At 44.4% G+C, this 20194-nt stretch overlaps 1 long non-coding RNA gene across 1 annotated transcript in view; it reads right to left on the minus strand.

Annotated features, from left to right (window-relative positions):
- Nucleotides 1–20194, minus strand: part of LOC126354965 (uncharacterized) — a 95680-nt gene that overhangs the window by 49723 nt on the left and 25763 nt on the right. The gene's annotated exons all lie outside the window — the stretch shown is intronic.

The following is a 20194-nucleotide window of genomic DNA, read 5'->3' on the forward strand; positions in this document are numbered from 1 at the left end:
CCAGTTTGCCGTGGCATACGGAGCTCCATCGCAGTCTTTAACACTGGTAGCATGCCGCGACAGCGTGGACGTGAACCGTATGTGCAGTTGACGGACTTTGAGCGAGGGCGTATAGTGGGCATGCGGCAGGCCGGGTGGACGTACCGCCGAATTGCTCAACACGTGGGGCGTGAGGTCTCCACAGTACATCGATGTTGTCGCCAGTGGTCGGCGGAAGGTGCACGTGCCCGTCGACCTGGGACCGGACCGCAGCGACGCACGGATGCACGCCAAGACCGTAGGATCCTACGCAGTGCCGTAGGGGACCGCACCGCCACTTCCCAGCAAATTAGGGACACTGTTGCTCCTGGGGTATCGGCGAGGACCATTCGCAACCGTCTCCATGAAGCTGGGCTACGGTCCCGCACACCGTTAGGCCGTCTTCCGCTCACGCCCCAACATCGTGCAGTCCGCCTCCAGTGGTGTCGCGACAGGCGTGAATGGAGGGACGAATGGAGACGTGTCGTCTTCAGCGATGAGAGTCGTTTCTGCCTTGGTGCCAATGATGGTCGTATGCGTGTTTGGCGCCGTGCAGCTGAGCGCCACAATCAGGACTGCATACGACCGAGGCACACAGAGCCAACACCCGGCATCATGGTGTGGGGAGCGATCTCCTACAGTGGCCGTACACCTCTGGTGATCGTCGAGGGGACACTGAATAGTGCACGGTACATCCAAGCCGTCATCGAACCCATCGTTCTACCATTCCTAGACCGGCAAGGGAACTTGCTGTTCCAACAGGACAATGCACGTCAGCATGTATCCCGTGCCACCCAACGTGCTCTAGAAGGTGTAAGTCAACTACCCTGGCCAGCAAGATCTCCGGATCTGTCCCCCATTGAGCATGTTTGGGACTGGATGAAGCGTCGTCTCACGCGGTCTGCACGTCCAGCACGAACGCTGGTCCAACTGAGGCGCCAGGAGGAAATGGCATGGCAAGCCGTTCCACAGGACTACATCCAGCATCTCTACGATCGTCTCCATGGGAGAATAGCAGCCTGCATTGCTGCGAAAGGTGGATATACACTGTACTACTGCCGACATTGTGCATGCTCTGTTGCCTGTGACTATGTGCCTGTGGTTCTGTCAGTGTGATCATGTGATGTATCTGACCCCAGGAATGTGTCAATAAAGTTTCCCCTTCCTGGGACAATGAATTCACGGTGTTCTTATTTCAATTTCCAGGAGTGTATTTTTTTCTGGTGTTTGCTATTTCCACCAACACTTCGCGACAGGCATTCTCATAACGCATTTATTTTCTTCAGGAAGATCTATTATTCAATTCAAAAATTTTCAGAGCTGATTCATCAATGTTTTCAGGATAAAGTCATATTTGTTTTTGTAGTAATAATAAGGAAATTTCCTATGATCAGGATGAAGGTCTGAGAAATAAACTAAATAAATTCCAACTGATGTATGTCACATAAACAGAATGCTTATCAACAAAACAACGGAGAACGTAGAAATAAAATTTTACAAAGTTATGGCGGAGCCTATACTGTTGTATGGCTGTGAAGAGAAAGTAAAAGAGATCAGATATGAGATCCCTGAGAAGAACACATGGATATCACAGACAGAAACTTAAACGTTTAATGTAAATGAAAAGATGCACAAAAAAACTTAACTAATGAATAGAAGACAATAGGCCTTAGAAAGAGGCTCTATTGTACAAATCGACTTGTCGTAGAGATGTTAAATGCCCGTGAATGAGGTGTGAGAATGACCTTGGAATTCCTATTTGAATGGGGCGGACTGCATGGCCACACATGAAAATCAGTAAGTTCGTCTGTACACATGATATGATTCGGTAATAATTCCGAATGAATGATGTCACTTTCTTACCTTTGCTGATTGGTAATTGATTAACTACAAAGGAATTGTCACGCGGAAAAAACTAGCTACAATTCCGACATGTATCCGACATGTGAACCATAAAATCGCCCGGAGGTAACCCATATCGCATGCTAATTCTGCTGAGCATTGGTTTCTTACAGCCTGTTCCAGAAATTCGCCATCTGTTAGCGCCCGCAGTTTGTAAACTATCCTCACGACAAAGTGTCTTTATCTTCGAAAGACAGAACGCTATTTTCTTCGTATCTTTTCTTTGGAAAACATCACAACAAAGTTCTGCAACACTGATATTAACATCTCATCAGTTTTCTCAGATCAACATCTCACTCATTATGGGATGCTGACTCGGTTTTTCATGGTTGTTGTTGTGGTCTTCAGTCCTGAGACTGGTTTGATGCAGCTCACCATACTACCCTATCCTGTACAAGCTTCTTCATCTCCCAGTACCTACTGCAACCTACATACCTCTGAATCTGCGAAGTGTATTCATCTCTTGGTCTCCCTCTACGATTTTTACCCTCCACGCTGCCCTCTAATACTAAATTCGTGATCCATTGATGCCTCAGGACATGTCCTACCAACCGATCCCTTCTTCTGGTCAAGTTGTGCCACAAACTTCTCTTCTCCGCAATCCTATTCATTACTTCTTCATTAGTTATGAGATCTACCCATCTAATCTTCAGCATTCTCCTGTAGCACCACATTTCAAAGGCTTCTATTCTCTTCTTGTCCCAACTATTTATCGTCCATGTTTCACTTCCATACATGGCTACACTCCATACAAATACTTTCAGAAATGACTTCCCGACACTTAAATCTATACTCGATGTTAACAAATTTCTCTTCTTCAGAAACGCTTTCCTTGCCATTGCTAGTCTACATTCAATATCCTCTCTACTTCGACCGTCATCAGTTATTTTGCTCCCCAAATAGCAACACTCCTTTACTTCTTTAAGTGTCTCATTTCCTAATCTAATTCCCTCAGCATCACCCGACTTAATCCGACTACATTCCATTATCCTCGTTTTGCTTTTGTTGATGTTCATCTTATATCCTCCTTTCAAGACACTGTCCACTCCATTCAACTGCTCTTCCAAGTCCTTTGCTGTCCAGCCAACATTGTCAAAAGCTTTCTCTAAGTCTAAAAATGCTAGAAACGTAGGTTTGCCTTTCCTTAATCTTTCTTCTAAGATAAGTCGTAAGGTCAGTATTGCTTCACGTGTTCCAGTATTTCTACGGAATCCAAACTGATCTTCCCCGAGGTCGGCTTCTACTAGTTTTCCATTCGTCTGTAAAGAATTCATGTTAGTATTTTGCAGCTGTGGCTTATTAAACTGATTGTTCGGTAATTTTCACATCTGTCAACACCTGCTTTCTTTAGGATTGCAATTATTATATTCTTCTTGAAGTCTGAGGGTATTTCGCCTGTTTCATATATCATGCTCACCAGATGGTAGAGTTTTTTCAGAACTGGCTCTCTCAAAGTTGTCAATTGTTCTAACGGAACGTCGTCTACTCTGGGGGCCTTATTTCGACTCAGGTCTTTCAGTGCTCTGTCAAACTCTTCACGCAGTATCGTATCTCCCATTTCATCTTCATCTACATCCTCTTCCATTTCCATATTATTGTCCTCAAGTACATCGCTCTTATATAGACCCTCTATATACTCCTTCCACCTTTAGAATTGGGTTTCCATCTGACTCTTGATATTCATACAAGTTGTTCTCTTTTCTCCAAATCTCTCTCTAATTTTCCTGTAGGCAGTATCTATCTTACCCCTAGTGAGATAAGCCTCTACATCCTTACATTTGTCCTCTAGCCATCCCTGCTTAGCCATTTTGCACTTCCTGTCGATCTCATTTTTGAGACGTTTGTATTCCTTTTTGCCTGCTTCATTTACTGCATTTTTATATTTTCTCCTTTCATCAATTAAATTCAATATTTCTTCTGTTACACAAGGATTTCTACTAGCCCTCGTCTTTTTACCTACTTGATCCTCTGCTGCCTTCACTGCTTCATCCCTCAAAGCTACCCACTGTTCTTCTACTGTATTTCTTCCCCCATTCCTGTCAATTGTTTCCTTATGCTCTCCCTGAAACTCTGTACAGCCTCTGGTTCTTTCAGTTTATCCAGGTCCCATCTCCTTAAATTCCCACCTTTTTGTAGTTTCTTCAGTTTTAATCTACAGGTCATAACCAATAGCTTGTGGTCAGTGTCCACATCTGCCCCTGGAAATGTCTTACAATTTAAAACCTGGTTCCTAAATCTCTGTCTTACCATTATATAATCTATCTGATACCTTTTAGTATCTCCAGAGTTCTTCCATGTATACAACCTTCTTTCATGATTCTCAAACCAAGTGTTAGCAATGATTAAGTTGTGCTCTGTGCAAAATTCTACAAGGCGGCTTCCTCTTCCATTTCTTAGCCCCAATCCATATTCACCTATTTCCTTCTCTCCCTTTTCCTACTACCGAATTCCAGTCACCCATGACTATTAAATTTTCGTCACCCTTCACTACATGAATAATTTCTTTTACCTCATCATATATTTCATCAATTTCTTCGTCATCTGCAGAGCTAGTTGGCATATAAACTTGTACTGCTGTAGTAGGTGTGGGCTTCGTATCTATCTTGGCCACAATAATGCGTTCACTATGCTGTTTGTAGTAGCTTACCCGCATTCCTATTTTCCTATTCATTATTAATCCTGCTCCTGCATTACCCCTATTTGATTTTGTGTTTATAACCCTGTAGCCGCCTGACCAGAAGTCTTGTTCCTCCTGCCACCGAACTTCACGAATTCCCACTATATCTAACTTTAACTTATCCATTTCCATTTTTAAATTTTCTAACCTACTTGCCCGATTAAGTGATCGCACATTCCACGCTCCGATCCGTAGAACGCCAGTTTTCTCTCTCCTCATAACGACATCCTCTTGAGCAGTCCCCGCCAGGAGATCCGAATGGGGGACTCTTTTACCTCCGGAATATTTTACCCAATAGGACGCCATCATCATTAAATCATACAGTAAAGCTGCATGCCCTCGGGAAAAATTACGGCCGTAGTTTCCCCTTGCTTTCAGCCGTTCGCAGTAACAGCACAGAAAGGCCGTTTTGGTTATTGTTACAAGGCCAGATCATTCTATCATCCAGACTGTTGCCCTTGAAACTACAGAAAAGGCTGCTGCCCCTCTTCAGGAACCACACGTTTGTCTGGCCTCTCAACAGATACCCCTCCGTTGTGTATCGCTGAGGCACGCAAGCCTCCCCACCAACGGCAAGGTCCAGGGTTCATGGGGGGGCTCATGGTTGGTGTTGACAAATAAATCAACAGTGAACCACTTACATTATGAAAGAGTGAGTGTATTCTGTAATGTGTATCCTAATTGATACTGAGAAGTGAATGAATCACATAGCAGTAGTTTTCTGCTGTTTGTGCTACCTCACAAGAACTTGTAAACAGAGCGGTTTTGTACAATTGGGTTAAACAGGGCGTGATTAGGGTGATTTAAATAGACTGGCCTCGTATTTGGGAAAAAGGAGCTATAATCGCCATATGACCATCCTGATTTAGGTTTTCCGTGGTTTTCGTAAATTACTTCAGGAAAATGACGGGATAGTTCCTACTGTAAGCTTACTACCTCTGTTACCCTTGTCAAACTAAGGTGTACAATTGTGCAAATTCCTTAAAGCGTTTATTAATGGTCCTGTCAACAGCTGTAGTATTTATTAGGTTGATTTTCTAGCCTGTCCTACTGAGACTACACTGACAGTGCCTAATCTCAATAATGAACTTTGAGTGGCAAAACATGCTCTATAAATGTTTGCAGGATGAATGTCACAGTTCACACATGCCTGTTACGGAGTTTGATTTTGACATGGTAACAGGTATGTGTTTATAGAGCATGCCTTGCCACTCGATGTTTATTATTAAGACCAGGGACTGTCAGTGCAGCCTCAGTAGGCCAGGGTGCCGTCCGCTGTGGCCGAGCGGTTCTAGGCGCTTCAGTCCGGAACAGCGCTGCTGCTCCGGTCGCAGGTTCGAATCCTGCCTCGGACATGGATGTGTGTAATGTCCTTAGGTTAGTTAGGTTTAAGTAGTTCTAAGTCTAGGTGACTGATGACCTTAGATGTTAAGTCCCATAGCGCTTAGAGCAACTTTTTTTTCAGTAGGCCAGGCTTGAAAATGAACCTGTAAGGCTAGAAACTAGTCGCCTAATAAATGCTACAGCTGTTGACAGAACCGTTAATAAACATTTACGGAATTTAAATCAAGTTGCTGGAATGTTGAAACTAAAGAATTGTGTAAATGCCAGTGTATATAAATTATGTTCTTTGTTCTTAAAATATGGAACCGCAACATGTTCAGAAATGATCCATGGATGAAAAACAGTGTTACTACTACGACTTCTGGTCTACAGACGCAACCCGGAAGTCGGCTGCGTTATTTTCGAGTTGCACGAAGATCGCGTGAGCAAGCGAGCGCAGTCGCAGGCGGAGAGCCTAGCTACACACCGTCCCGACTCGTCCGGTGAGGCAAGCGGCTGACGTCACCCGGGCACTGCCGTCATCGACTGGCAGCTAACCTGCGCACCGCTGCACGAGGTCGCTAGCACACGCCTGCGCGGTGGCGCTCAACTCGCAGGTAAGCCGGTCGAATTCTGCTGGTGGGTGAAATTATCTCTGCCTGTAGTTGGTCAGCAAGTAGAGGAGAGGTGGTCGCCTGAAGTCCACCTGACTTTGCGCCAATATTCTAAATTCCAAATCTCTCCGCAGTGTCTCACGAATTGAGGGCGTGTGGCAATGTTGACGGTGATATGTCCGTCGTATGGAGTCGTTAAGTCCGACAGACTCCTTGGTGCTATTCGAGAGGGGAGGCTATATGCCGCCACCTTGTTTCACCCTACTCCGCGCCCCCACTGCCTTTTCTCTCGTCATCATCACACGACGCAAACATAACACCACCCGTAAACACATCCATTACACTCAGCAAATACGCGTGAGGCACAACTGTCACATGTCCGCAAGCAAACAGGCTGTTGTGCACGGAGGTACAGACTACTTTCCCACTAGGCGGCTGAAGGGGTCTCCAAGCCAAAAATGCCATACGATCACTGCACGGAGCTGTGCCCAAGCCTTCTGACAGCTGACTCCGTGCACGATTACCAACTAACCTGAAGTTCAAATATCTTACGGGAATGCAGTCAGGACACATCCTCCACAATAGCCAATCCGTCGGCGGGCAAATACCTCGTCATTAAAGAAACAAACTAAAAGAGAGATCTCTGCTATGGGCGGCTTGAACACTCGGTGGGAGGAGCTTCATCAATCAGGAATCAAGAGACTACATATGTAGAGAGACAACAAAAAATGTTCAGATGTTCAAATGACTCCAAGCGCAATGGGACTTAACATCTGAGGTCATCAGTCCCCTAGACTTAGAACTACTTAAACCTAACTAACCTAATGACATCACACACATCCATGCCCGAGGCAGGATTTGAACCTGCGAGCGTAGCAGCAGCGCGGTTCCGGACTGAAGCTCTTAGAACCGCTCGGAGAAAGACAATAGATAACGAAAACAACCAAAGATAATTAACGTCAGACATTATCGATAGTGAAATATTAAATAACAATGGCTGAGCAAGTAGCGCTCTTTCACTCTGTTGTTTAACCAGGGACAGAGCAGTCATTAACGGTGAACTTCCAGGTGTTCAGCCGAGACGTTATTTCCATTCTATGAACTGCATTTCGACCACTCTCTTCTTCTAGTGCCGCTAGTTTGACTATTAAGAGTACTCGCTGACTGGACACCAACAAGACTATGAACTACTGTTGGCCTCTCTCTCTCTCTCTCTCTCTCTCTCTCCTGTGGGGTTCCTACAGCCGTCGCCGCATTCCACATACGTTTTTCCATGGTTCCATATCATCTTCTATTTCTCTTTTTCTCATGGCCTCATATTCCCCATCTGTCCAAGCAACGTTCGGTCCTCCTCTTTTCCTTCTATCCTAAGGATGCTACGCCAAGATCTTCTTCGTCCGTCATTTGCATTATGTCTTCATACCGCGCGAGATGAATCAGAGGTTGTTATACTGTCTACAATTCTTCCATAGAGCATTTTCTTCACTTTTCAACTTGACTTAGAAGACCAGATTTTGGACTGCCGCTTTTCCGTGGGCTACTCTCTGCTTATTTCGCAGTTATTTGTTGCGTCTGCCGACAGGATGCTACTCAGATATTTAAGTTTTTTATGCCTTGATGTGCTGACACTCTACTATTAAGTTAGTTGGTCTCGTGCCGCTGCTTATAGCCGAGTTTGACTCGCGACACCCACTATGGTCTTTTGTTTTTCAGAGACCGCACTAATTGCCCGCGAGACGCACGATCACTCAGCGTCTCCAAGTGCTGGTGCATGTAATCGCTGACAAGATCGTTATAAATTTATTAAGATCTCGCCAGCCATCGCACCCACAAGAACTGGGAGAAGCTGTGAAATCCTGCCTTTATAAGTACACACTCTAAAAAACAAAAGACCATAATGGGCATAAAGTGTAGATCTCGCCTGTAAACAGAGGCACGACACCAACTACAGTTCACTGCCTGGTTGGTATACAGTCAGCGAGTACACATAACAGCACAATTCGTGGCACCTGACGAAGACGACTGGATCGGTCGTCAAAATATCAAGAGTAAAATGGAAACAACAATTCGACTGAACGCCTAAAAGCATACTATTGATAATTAAATCGAGAAAACCTGGGAGATCACAGGGGGTAGCAGGATCCCAAGCAGAATCGAAGCCAAAACCTCGGTCTCTATTTACACTTAGGTCACGAAAGTCATGGGATACAACCTAATATCATGTCGTGAAGCTAGATTAAGGAAGGGCAAACCTACGTTTCTAGCATTTGTAGACTTAGAGAACGCTTTTGACAATGTTGACTGGAATACTCTCTTTCAAATTCTAAAGGTGGCAGGAGTAAAATACAGCGAGCGAAAGGCTATTTACAATTTGTACAGAAACCAGATGGCAGTTATAAGAGTCGAGGGACATGAAAGGGAAGCAGTGGTTGGGAAGGGAGTGAGACAGGGTTGTAGTCTCTCCCCGATGTTATTCAATCTGTATATTGAGCAAGCAGTGAAGGAAACAAAAGTAGGTATTAAAATCCATGGAGAAGAAATAAAAACTTTGAGGTTCGCCGATGACATTGTAAGTCTGTCAGAGACAGCAAAGGACTTGGAAGAACAGTTGAACGGAATGGACGGTGTCTTCAAAGGATGATGGTCGGAGTAGAGAGGATATAAAATGTAGACTGGCAATGGCAAGGAAGGCGTTTCTGAAGAAGAGAAATTTGTTAACATCGAGTATAGATTTAAGTGTCGAAAATTCATTTCTGATAGTATTTGTATGGAGAGTAGCCATGTATGGAAGTGAAACATGGACGATAAATAGTTTGGACAAGAAGAGAATAGAAGCCTTCGAAATGTGGTGCTACAGAAGAATGCTGAAGATTAGATGGGTAGATCACATAACTAATGAAGAAGTAATGAATAGGATTGGAGAGAAGAGAAGTTTATGGCACAACTTGACCAGAAGAAGGGATCGGTTGGTAGGACATGTTCTGAGGCATCAAGGGATCACCAATTTAGTACTGGAGGGCAGCGTGGAGGGTAAAAATCGTAGAGGGAGACCAAGAGATGAATACACTACGCAGATTCAGAAGGATATAGGTTGCAGTAGGTACTGGGAGATGAAGAAGCTTGTACAGGATAGAGTAACATGGAGAGCTGCATCAAACCAGTCTCAGGACTGAAGACCACAACAACAACAACAATATCATGTCGTACCTCTTTCAGCCCGGCATAGTGCAGCATCTCCACGTGGCATGGGCTCCCCTGCAGAAACACTGATCCATGCTGCCTCAATAGCCATTCATAACTGCGAGTGTGTTGCCGATGCATGGTTTTGTACACGAACTGACCTATCGATTCCGTTCCATAAATGTACGATGGGACTCACGTCGGCTAATCTGAGTACTCAAATCATTAGTTAAAATTGTCCACAATGTTCTTCAAACTAATCGCGAAGGACTGTGGCCTGGTGACATGGCACATTGTCATCCATAAATATTCCATTGTTGTTTGGGAACAAGAGGTCCATGAACAATTGCAAAGGGCCTCCAAGTAGCCGAATATAACTATTTCGGTGATCGGTTCACTTGGACCAGGGGACCCAGTCCATTCCACGTAAACACAGCCCATACCATTATGGAGCCACCACCAACTTGCATTGTTAACAACTTGGGTCCATGGCTTCGTGGAATGTGCGTCGTACTCGGAACCTTCCTTTAGCTCTTAGCAAACGAAATCGGAACTCATCCGATCAGGCCACGATTGTCCAGTTATCTAGGATCCTACCGATACGGTCATGAGTACGGGAGAGGTGATGTGCTGTTAGTAAAGGAACCAGCGTCGGTCGTCTGCTGCCATAGCCCTCATAGCCCATTAAAACCAAATTTCTCTACTCTGTCCGAATGGATACAGTCATCATATATCCAACATTGAATCTGTGATTATTACCGAGCGAGGTGGCGCAGTCGTTAGCACACTGGACTCGCATTCGGCAGGACGACTGTTCAATCCCGTCTCCGGCCATCCTGATTTAGGTTTTCCGTGATTTCCCTAAATCGCATCAGGCCAATGCCGGGATAGTTCCTTAGAAAGGGCACGGCCGATTTCGTTCCCCATCCTTCCCTCACCCGAGCTTGCTCTCCGTCTCTAATTGTAAGTAGGCTGTTTAGGTTTTCTTATTGGTAACGCCGCTTAGCGCTCGGTATGAAAAATCACTGGCTGTGCTGTGTGCAGTGTGTGTTTAGTTTGCATTGTTGTCTGCCATTGTAGTGTTGAGCAGAGGCAGCTGGATGCTAACAGCGCGTAGCGTTGGGCAGTTGGAGGCGAGCCGCCAGCAGTGGTGGATGTGAGGAGAGAAATGGCAGAGTTTTGTAATTTGTAAGACTGGATGTCATGAACTACCATATATATTTTGACTATTAAGGTAAATACACTGTTTGTTCTCTATTAAAATCTTTCATTTGCTAACTATGACTGTCAGTAGTTAGTGCCTTCAGTAGTTTGAATATTTTATTTAGCTGGCAGTAGTGGTGCTCGCTGTATTGCAGCAGCTTGAGTAACGAAGATTTTTGTGAGGTAAGTGATTTGTGAAACGTATAGGTTAATGTTAGTCAGGGCCATTCTTTCGTAGGGATTTTTGAAAGTCAGATTGTGTTGCGCTAAAAATATTGTGTGTCAGTTTAAGCACAGTCGTGTATAATTTTTCTAAGGGATGTTTCATAATGACCTCGTTGTCGACGGGACGTTAAACACTAATCTCCTCCTCTGTGATTATTTCAGACAGTGTTGCGTATCTGTTAGCACTGACTGCTCTACGCTAACGCCGCTGCTCTCTGTCCTTAAATGAGGGCCACTCCGTTGTTCGTAGTGAGAGGTTATGCCTGAAATTTCGTATTCTCGGCACGCTCTTGACACTATGGATCTCGGAATATTGAATTCTTCAACGATTTCCGAAATGGAATGTCGAATGAGTCTAAATCCAGCTGCCGTTCCGCTTTCAAAGTCTGGTAATTCCCATCGTGTGGCCACAATCACGTCGGAAACCTTTTCACGTGAATCGTAGAGTACAAATGTCTCCTCCTTGCTTGCTTTGTGTCATCTCGAAGCTGCAGCTTCGTTGGGTTGAAGGGTTAGCAGGTCTAGCTGCTTTTCCTTCTTGTTCCTCTGGTCTGATTTTCGGTTCATCGCGTCGTGGTTTCTTTCTTCTGGTTTGACACTCTTCTTTTTCCTTCCTCTTGCTACTTAGCAGCGTTGCTACTCTCGTAGCAAGTCCGGCAATCTTGTTGTCTCTCGCCAGTGAATCTGGTTTCCCAGATTCCTGATGACAGGATTTGTGGATCTTCTCGTGTCGGCATTTAAGAGTCTCGCCGAATGCTTGAAGCAGTCTTTCAGCATCGGCACGCCCGTTAGCCGATGTAGTTCGGCCGTGCTGAATTCAAGAAATGTCACCTCCGGCAGTGCACCGCCCTTTTATACATTGCTTACCGAGACTACCGCCATCTTTGTATTTACACATCGAACCCATGGCATTTGCCACCTCAGAGTATTTTCACTTTGTTGGTTGGTTTGGGGGAAGGGACCAAACAGCGAGGTCATCGGTCCCATATTCACTTCAATTTAGTAAAATTTTCCATTAACTCATATGAACATACGATTTCAACACTCTTTTCACTGGTTATTTTTCACTTTTATTCCGATATGGAAAATCTAATGAAATGTTAACAAGTTGTAGCTATCATGTTATGGGCGATGGATCCCCAGGGTTTATGCTCCACGAAATGCAAATGGATATTTCAAAACACATGCTCTTAACTCGGACATGGACTGTAACGGTTTCATAGTTCGCCGTAACAAGAAAATTCAAATGCAGGATAGCCTACGCATTCAGCAGCTGGGGAAAGGCATGAAAAATAAAAAGGCATTCAGCCAGCATGTAGAAAACTACAATGAAAGAAACACCAGATCCAATAAAACCAGCTCTACTTAAGCCTACCTAAACTGGTTCATTAGTTCATTGGCCTCTAGTTACAGCCACAAGGTAAATACGTAACAGACCATATTGTAAAGGACAGCCAGTATTCATGTGTAGTACGTGTGCCTAGGCAAGAGAATAAATTGTTTGCAATAAATTCACGGATAATGGTATACTGTATTATACACAATTATTTAAAATGTATGCTACCATTAATTAACTTATTTTTAATCATATAAAACTTTTACTGAACGAAGTGTTCTAAGTGTTTAATTTCTCAAATGCCTGTTGTCGCATATGCGCGTCATACCCAGTTATACCTGACAGTTACAATACACGTATCTCAGATTTGACCTTAATGTACTCTATAAAATTTCGTTACTGGTTACAAAATATGATTTTTTAAATTTTTTCCTTTAGGCAACTGACCCTAAATACCGCAAAAATTTGAGGTCATCCACATGAATGCTAAAAGGAATCCGTAAACTTCGGTTACATGATAAATCAGTCAAATCTAAAGGCCGTATATTCAACTAAATACCTATGAATTACAATTACGAACAACTTAAATTGGAAGGGACACATAGAAAATGTTGCGGGTAGGGCTAAGGGCTAACCAAAGAGTGCGTTTCATTGGCAGGACATTTAGAAAATGTAACAGATCTACTAAGGAGACTGCCTACACTACGCTTGTCCGTCCTCTTCTAGAATACTGCTGCGTGGTGTGGGATCCTTACCAGATAGAACTGACGGAGTACATCGAAAAAGTTCGAAGAAAGGCAGCACGTTTTATATTATCGCGAAATATGGTAGAGAGTGTCACTGAAATGATACAGGATTTGGGGTGGACATCATTAAAACAAAGGCGTTTTTCGTTGCGACGGAATCTTCTCACCAAATTTCAATCACCAACTTTCGCCTCCGAATGCGAAAATATTTTGTTAACACCGACCTACATAGGCAGAAACGATTACTATGATAAAATAAGATTACTATGATAAAATCAGAGCTCGTACAGAAAGATATAGTTGTTCGTTCTTTCAGCGCGCTATACGATATTGGAATAAGAGAGAATTGTGAAAGTGGTTCGATGAACCCTCTGCCAAGCACTTAAATGAGGTTTGCAGAATATCCATATTGATGTAGATGTAAAAAATTATTCAGGTGTTAAGGACTTAAGGTGGTTCACCTCAATACATGCATTGCAACGGTGTATAAAAAGAGCCCAACTATACTGCATAGCGTTGTTGTTCCCAGATTACTTATCTGTATCGGCGGAATCTCGTAGTGAGCGCTGCGTCTCTTTATACTTAAAATTAGTAAAAATATATGTATAAGGCAGTCAGAGGAAAACGGAACACTCGCAACAATGGGATCACGCAATGGTTTCTTACAAAAGTAATCATCAGTCATGTTAAGACATTTATCCCACTGCGAGACGAGACAGTCAATTCCTGTTTCGTAGAAGGCATCAGCCGCTGACGTATCCGCAACCACGAACACTCTTGGACTTCCTTGTCTGACGCACAGTGAACCATCCAGGCTGTACGGAAGTGCTTGGCAATCAAATCGCTGAAGCGTGTAAAGTATGTATGTAGAACTGTAAACGAATCCTAGCCAAGGTTCGACATACGTTACGTACAAGAATAATGGAGATGTAATCCTTGTGTGCAATTTCTGGTTAAGCCTCCTCACATGGACAATTATAATTTTAAAAATTACAGTACAGGGTCGCCACCAGCCCAAGCCCTTCCTAACAATTAAGAAAAGACCGAACTGGAAAGTATCAATTCAATTAAATTAAGAATTTAATTATAAGAATGCAGTTATTTAAAGACACTAACAAGATGAACAGCATTGTATGCCGTATATCAGTGAGGTCGTGTAATTAAATTGATTTCTTCTCCCATTTGTGTTCATCACAAGCAACCACAGTAATTTTTTTTTAAAAAAAATCAGGGAATAGAAATTTAATTTGAAAACTGGCATCAATGATAAAGATAAAGGACGCGGAGTTTATCTTTTACGTAGAATATTTATTTCATTACTGAATTTGATGCACATCCTATGAAGACACATGACTGGACCTGAATGAAAAATTTAACTAAATAATTCGCCAAAAAGTGGTAGAATAGCGCAATTAGAAAATGAAAAACACACAAAAGGGAAGTGGAACACAATAATTCAATCATTCCGTCTACATATTCACGACAGAAATAGTACAGAGAGATACCTATCACCATTACGCTCATGCACTAGCTTGAAAAGAGGTTTATCCGATTCTCAAGATTCGTATAGTAGATATATCACACGGAATCCGCGGCTGCCGCTTACGAACGGCCGAAATTCAGCCCGTGGTAAACTTTATTACGAGTTAACTGTTCAGAAATTAGACATGAAACCAGGCACAAATGTAAGAAATTTTAATGGTACAATAGCAGAATTATTTTGCCGTCACGAAATAATATTAACTCGGCAAGGCAGAAACCCTCGCTAGGAGCTACGAACTGTACTCACCAGCCGCTAGCTGCAGAGTGTCCTTTCTCCCCCGAGCTTCGGCTTAGCCACCAACCTGACAGACAAACCAACCTCAGACTGAAAGGGGTAAACCTCTCGGTCCAGGTACTGGGATCCTAAGTTAGTCATCCTGTGCCACCCTCCAAACGAGAAGCAAACATCACCTGCTCCTAGCAGACGACAACCAACTCAGCGTCCCCCACAAAAGAAACCCGAAACTACACGTAAAAACACTCAGTCAGTCACATTCACACACATAGGGTAGGGTGAAGGGAAAACCGTAATAAATACAGCTCATGATTTCCTAAGGAACACAAGAAAATCAAACATAATATGATTTAATAAGCCTTTGTTTGGTCACTCTTTCTGGAAGAGTTAATAAATTAAACCGCAATCAGGCAGTGGACAGAATAGGATGCACAGAATCCAGTGAGACAAGCGTCTTATGAAACGACTCCACAGAGATGTTTCAAGTGCAGCCTCCGTCCGACTGACAGTGTGGGGGCGGGCGCTGTCGTGCAACAGGATGACTCCGCCCGACAGCATTCCTGGGAGTTTTGACTTATGGCGCGTCACAGTTCCTGCAAAGTGACTTCATAGCACTGCGCATTGATTGTGGTTGCACGCTTGAGGATCTCGAGGAGCAGAAGGCCCCAAAATCGACGAAGCTCGTCACGGCCTTTCGTTTTCCCACCATTTAGAGGCCGAGGAAAAACAGTGAAGCCAATAGTCGGAACAACCCACACTTCCCCTGTAAAAGAAAACCAAAGCTGTTCACACAGATCATGACGCGCTCCTTCCTTGAGTGCAGGCGCCCTCTGCTGGTCGAGTCCCTCAAGCGTGGGATCACGGCCAGTGCTCTGCACTACTAAGACACTTTGCAAAAATTGCGACACACCATAAAGTCAACCGGTCAAGGAGTGTTGTCAGACGGCATCATCCTCTTGCACAATAACGCCCGTCCCCACACCGACACTTGAACGAAGGCTACGCTTCAGAGATTTGATTGGGAAGTACTGTAACATCCTCTGTACAGCCTAGATAATTCACAGTGCCATTCTTTCACCTTTGGCGACCTTATAACGCGAGCCGCAGTTTCCTTGTAACCTTAAGCTCTCATACTTAAAAGCCACGTATAACACTATATAGCAAGCTAGCGTTACCCTCTGGGAGGAGCATAGAATGTTTTGACCGTGGGTCTACCTAATAGGTAGAGGGTATCGAACAGTAATTTCGTATCTGTGGCAATTAATAGAAAACTGTAAGGCTTTATTTTGGAAGTAATGAAAGTAGTGAATTTCACGTGAATGAAACAACAAACGGTCTCCAGCCTAATTAGGCATAATAATTTGAAACATTAAGTTTAAATAAAAATGAAACTGACTTGCTAAAGTGACTTTCATTAATACTCCTTTTAAACAGTACAATGAATACCGGACGAACTGAGTAGCGGGTAGCAGTAGATACTAGTTCCACAAATCAGCAACCATAGGAAGTTAAATGATATTTCACTCATAACAATAATAATTACTATCTCAGTCGTTAACCAATTCAGCACTAAGATATTACTCAAGACATCACGAGACTGAAATTGGGCATGACAAGAGCCCTGGTTTAACTAACATACAAACACCACAAATGAAGTTAAATAACACTACATAAACACTTTTTTATACTCCCACTGTTATGGAAATGTGTCAGATTTCTTTAGTAAGTGCAATATTCCGTTTATCTTTCTTATAATAGAAAAGAATATAGTGGTGACCCATAAACTGAAACTCTCTTTACAGGCAAATACTGTGACTATTTCAGAAACAAATAGCAATTTGCCAATATTGATTTCTAACCCCATTTGAAACAATTTATATGTTCGTTCTTTAAAGCAAGTAATTCCAATATTAAGTTCAGTTAACTTCAGAAAATACACTCCTGGAAATGGAAAAAAGAACAGATTGACACCGGTGTGTGAGACCCACCATACTTGCTCCGGACACTGCGAGAGGGCTGTACAAGCAATGATCACACGCACGGCACAGCGGACACACCAGGAACCGCGGTGTTGGCCGTCGAATGGCGCTAGCTGCGCAGCATTTGTGCACCGCCGCCGTCAGTGTCAGCCAGTTTGCCGTGGCATACGGAGCTCCATCGCAGTCTTTAACACTGGTAGCATGCCGCGACAACGTGGACGTGAACCGTATGTGCAGTTGACGGACTTTGAGCGAGGGCGTATAGTGGGCATGCGGGAGGCCGGGTGGACGTACCGCCGAATTGCTCAACACGTGGGGCGTGAGGTCTCCCCAGTACATCGATGTTGTCGCCAGTGGTCGGCGGAAGGTGCACGTGCCCGTCGACCTGGGACCGGACCGCAGAGACGCACGGATGCACGCCAAGACCGTAGGATCCTACGCAGTGCCGTAGGGGACCGCACCGCCACTTCCCAGCAAATTAGGGACACTGTTGCTCCTGGGGTATCGGCGAGGACCATTCGCAACCGTCTCCATGAAGCTGGGCTACGGTCCCGCACACCGTTAAGCCGTCTTCCGCTCACGCCCCAACATCGTGCAGCCCGCCTCCAGTGGTGTCGCGACAGGCGTGAATGGAGGGACGAATGGAGACATGTCGTCTTCAGCGATGAGAGTCGCTTCTGCCTTGGTGCCAATGATGGTCGTATGCGTGTTTGGCGCCGTGCAGGTGAGCGCCACAATCAGGACTGCATACGACCGAGGCACACAGGGCCAACACCCGGCTTCATGGTGTGGGGAGCGATCTTCTACACTTGCCGTACATCTCTGGTGATCGTCGAGGGGACACTGAATAGTGCACGGTACATCCAAGCCGTCATCGAACCCATCGTTCTACCATTCCTAGACCGGCAAGGGAACTTGCTGTTCCAACAGGACAATGCACGTCAGCATGTATCCCGTGCCACCCAACGTGCTCTAGAAGGTGTAAGTCAACTACCCTGGCCAGCAAGATCTCCGGATCTGTCCCCCATTGAGCATGATTGGGACTGGATGAACCGTCGTCTCACGCGGTCTGCACGTCCAGCACGAACGCTGGTCTAACTGAGGCGCCAGGTGGAAATGGCATGGCAAGCTGTTCCACTGGACTACATGCAGCATCTCTACGATCGTCTCCGTTTGAGAATAGCAGCCTGCATTGCTGCGAAAGGTGGATATACACTGTACTAGTGCCGACATTGTGCATGCTCTGTTGCCTGTGTCTATGTACCTGTGGTCCTGTCAGTGTGATCATATGATGTATCTGACCCCAGGAATGTGTCAATAAAGTTTCCCCTTCCTGGGACAATAAATTCACGGTGTTCTTATTTCAATTTCCAGGAGTGTAGTTCATAGTAATAATCAAAGCAAAATTACTTCTGTATAAGTTCAGTTTGTGTGCCTTTCTCATTACCTGTGAAGCAGGTATTTTAACTAGCACCATATATATAGTTTGGCACTGAATTTTGGCACGTTTAATGCAGAAACAAATCAATAGTTCTGCATGTTTAGGATGGGACCCTACATTGGTTTCATGATCAGGACAACTTTAAGGTTCACATACATGTTTATATCACTGGAATTATTATTAACAACCACTCACACGAACATACTGGTCCATACTGTGATACATATCTGAGTCCCTGAAGAAGGTGGAGCAGTGGCTCGATAGTGGTGGCAAGCACGTGGCAGCTATCTGGTCTCACACCCTTGCTGTTGAATATTCTTTGTAAATTCTTCTTGGCGACGCATTATCCTCGTTTTAGAGCCATTCCATAATAACAAGAGCACCATACGACAGCCAAAACCACACCCGAGGCAATTTCAATATAAATTGGCTTTCAAATGCCTCACTTGGCATCCTCGATGTTAACCGTAAAACGGCTAGCCACTGAACTGCGTAGCGTGCTCCCCCTGTAGCCACCCAGATCGACCGCCTAATCCATCTTTTAGCGCGCGCCAGGCCACTTCCGTAGCGGAGGGGGTTCCCTGCACCTTTTTTACTATACAGTATAAGATCCCTAAGCATGAACCACTTTTTTACATACACATTTCTCTTTCTTAACATTTATATTTTATAAAGTTTCATTACTTTTAAACATTATTAAGTTTTTTACAATAAGAACTTCACAAACTTCAACTTCCCTCTGACAGTTCAAAGATCTTAACTAGTAAAGAACAACCACTTCATAGTCACATACACATAACTACACTGTATAAACTACTTACAATCGATCTTACTGAAGAAAGACACGTGTGGACATCGGTTCCAGTCGCACGCGGAAGTGCAAGAGTGAATGCAGATGTGGATCCATCAGAGGACGACCGCGTTCTACGGAACAGGAACTGATCATCTGGTCTTCCAGTGGGATAAATATCTTAACTTGTGTGGCGATTACTTTTGAATGGAACCATTCCATAGTACCGGTGTGGCGAGTGTTCAGTTTTTATTTGATTCCCCATCATACACAGAAGAGAGAGATGTAGAAGTCGATGTCCTGCACTGACGAGCCAAAATATTGTGTCCACTGCCACAACAGAGACGAATGGAAAACCATTCTAGCGACGATGTGGGCTGCAGATGGGGAAATCCACTGACATAAACAACTTTGGTAGAGGGCGGACAGTTATGATCTGGCTCCAACGAACGAGCATCTCGGAAGTGACGAAGCTGGTCGGCTGTTCACGTGCAACTGCCGTGACCATTCATGAATGGCAGTTGATCGACAATGAAAGCACGATTCTGCGTTGGACATACGTGCCTCATCAAAGAACGTGGAGGTCGGAGGCTTGCTCGCTCTGTGAAGTACGACAGGCGGCGATCTGTGGCACATCTGACGACTGAGTACAGCGCTAGTGCCAGAACAAGTGTTTCGGAACACACTGTTTATTGCGCATTGTTGAACATGGACTCTGTATCAGACGACACCTACGTGTCTCCATACAGACCAAATGAGATCGTCAATTTCGATTGTAATGGGCTTGGGATCATCAATATTGGAGCAGGGATTCATGGAAACGTGTCGCACGGCCGGAGGAGTCACGTCTCTTGGTCGAGCGTCAAAGGTTGTATTAGGATATACTGCCGTCCAGGGGAACAGCTGCTCGCAAGAAGCAGTGCGTAACAGACGCAGGCCGGTGGGGCCAAAATTATGGGACCATACACCTGGGCTTCCATGAG

This window comes from Schistocerca gregaria, chromosome 3 (genome assembly GCF_023897955.1).
Source record: "Schistocerca gregaria isolate iqSchGreg1 chromosome 3, iqSchGreg1.2, whole genome shotgun sequence".
In the NCBI taxonomy this organism is placed as follows: Eukaryota; Metazoa; Arthropoda; class Insecta; order Orthoptera; family Acrididae; genus Schistocerca; species Schistocerca gregaria.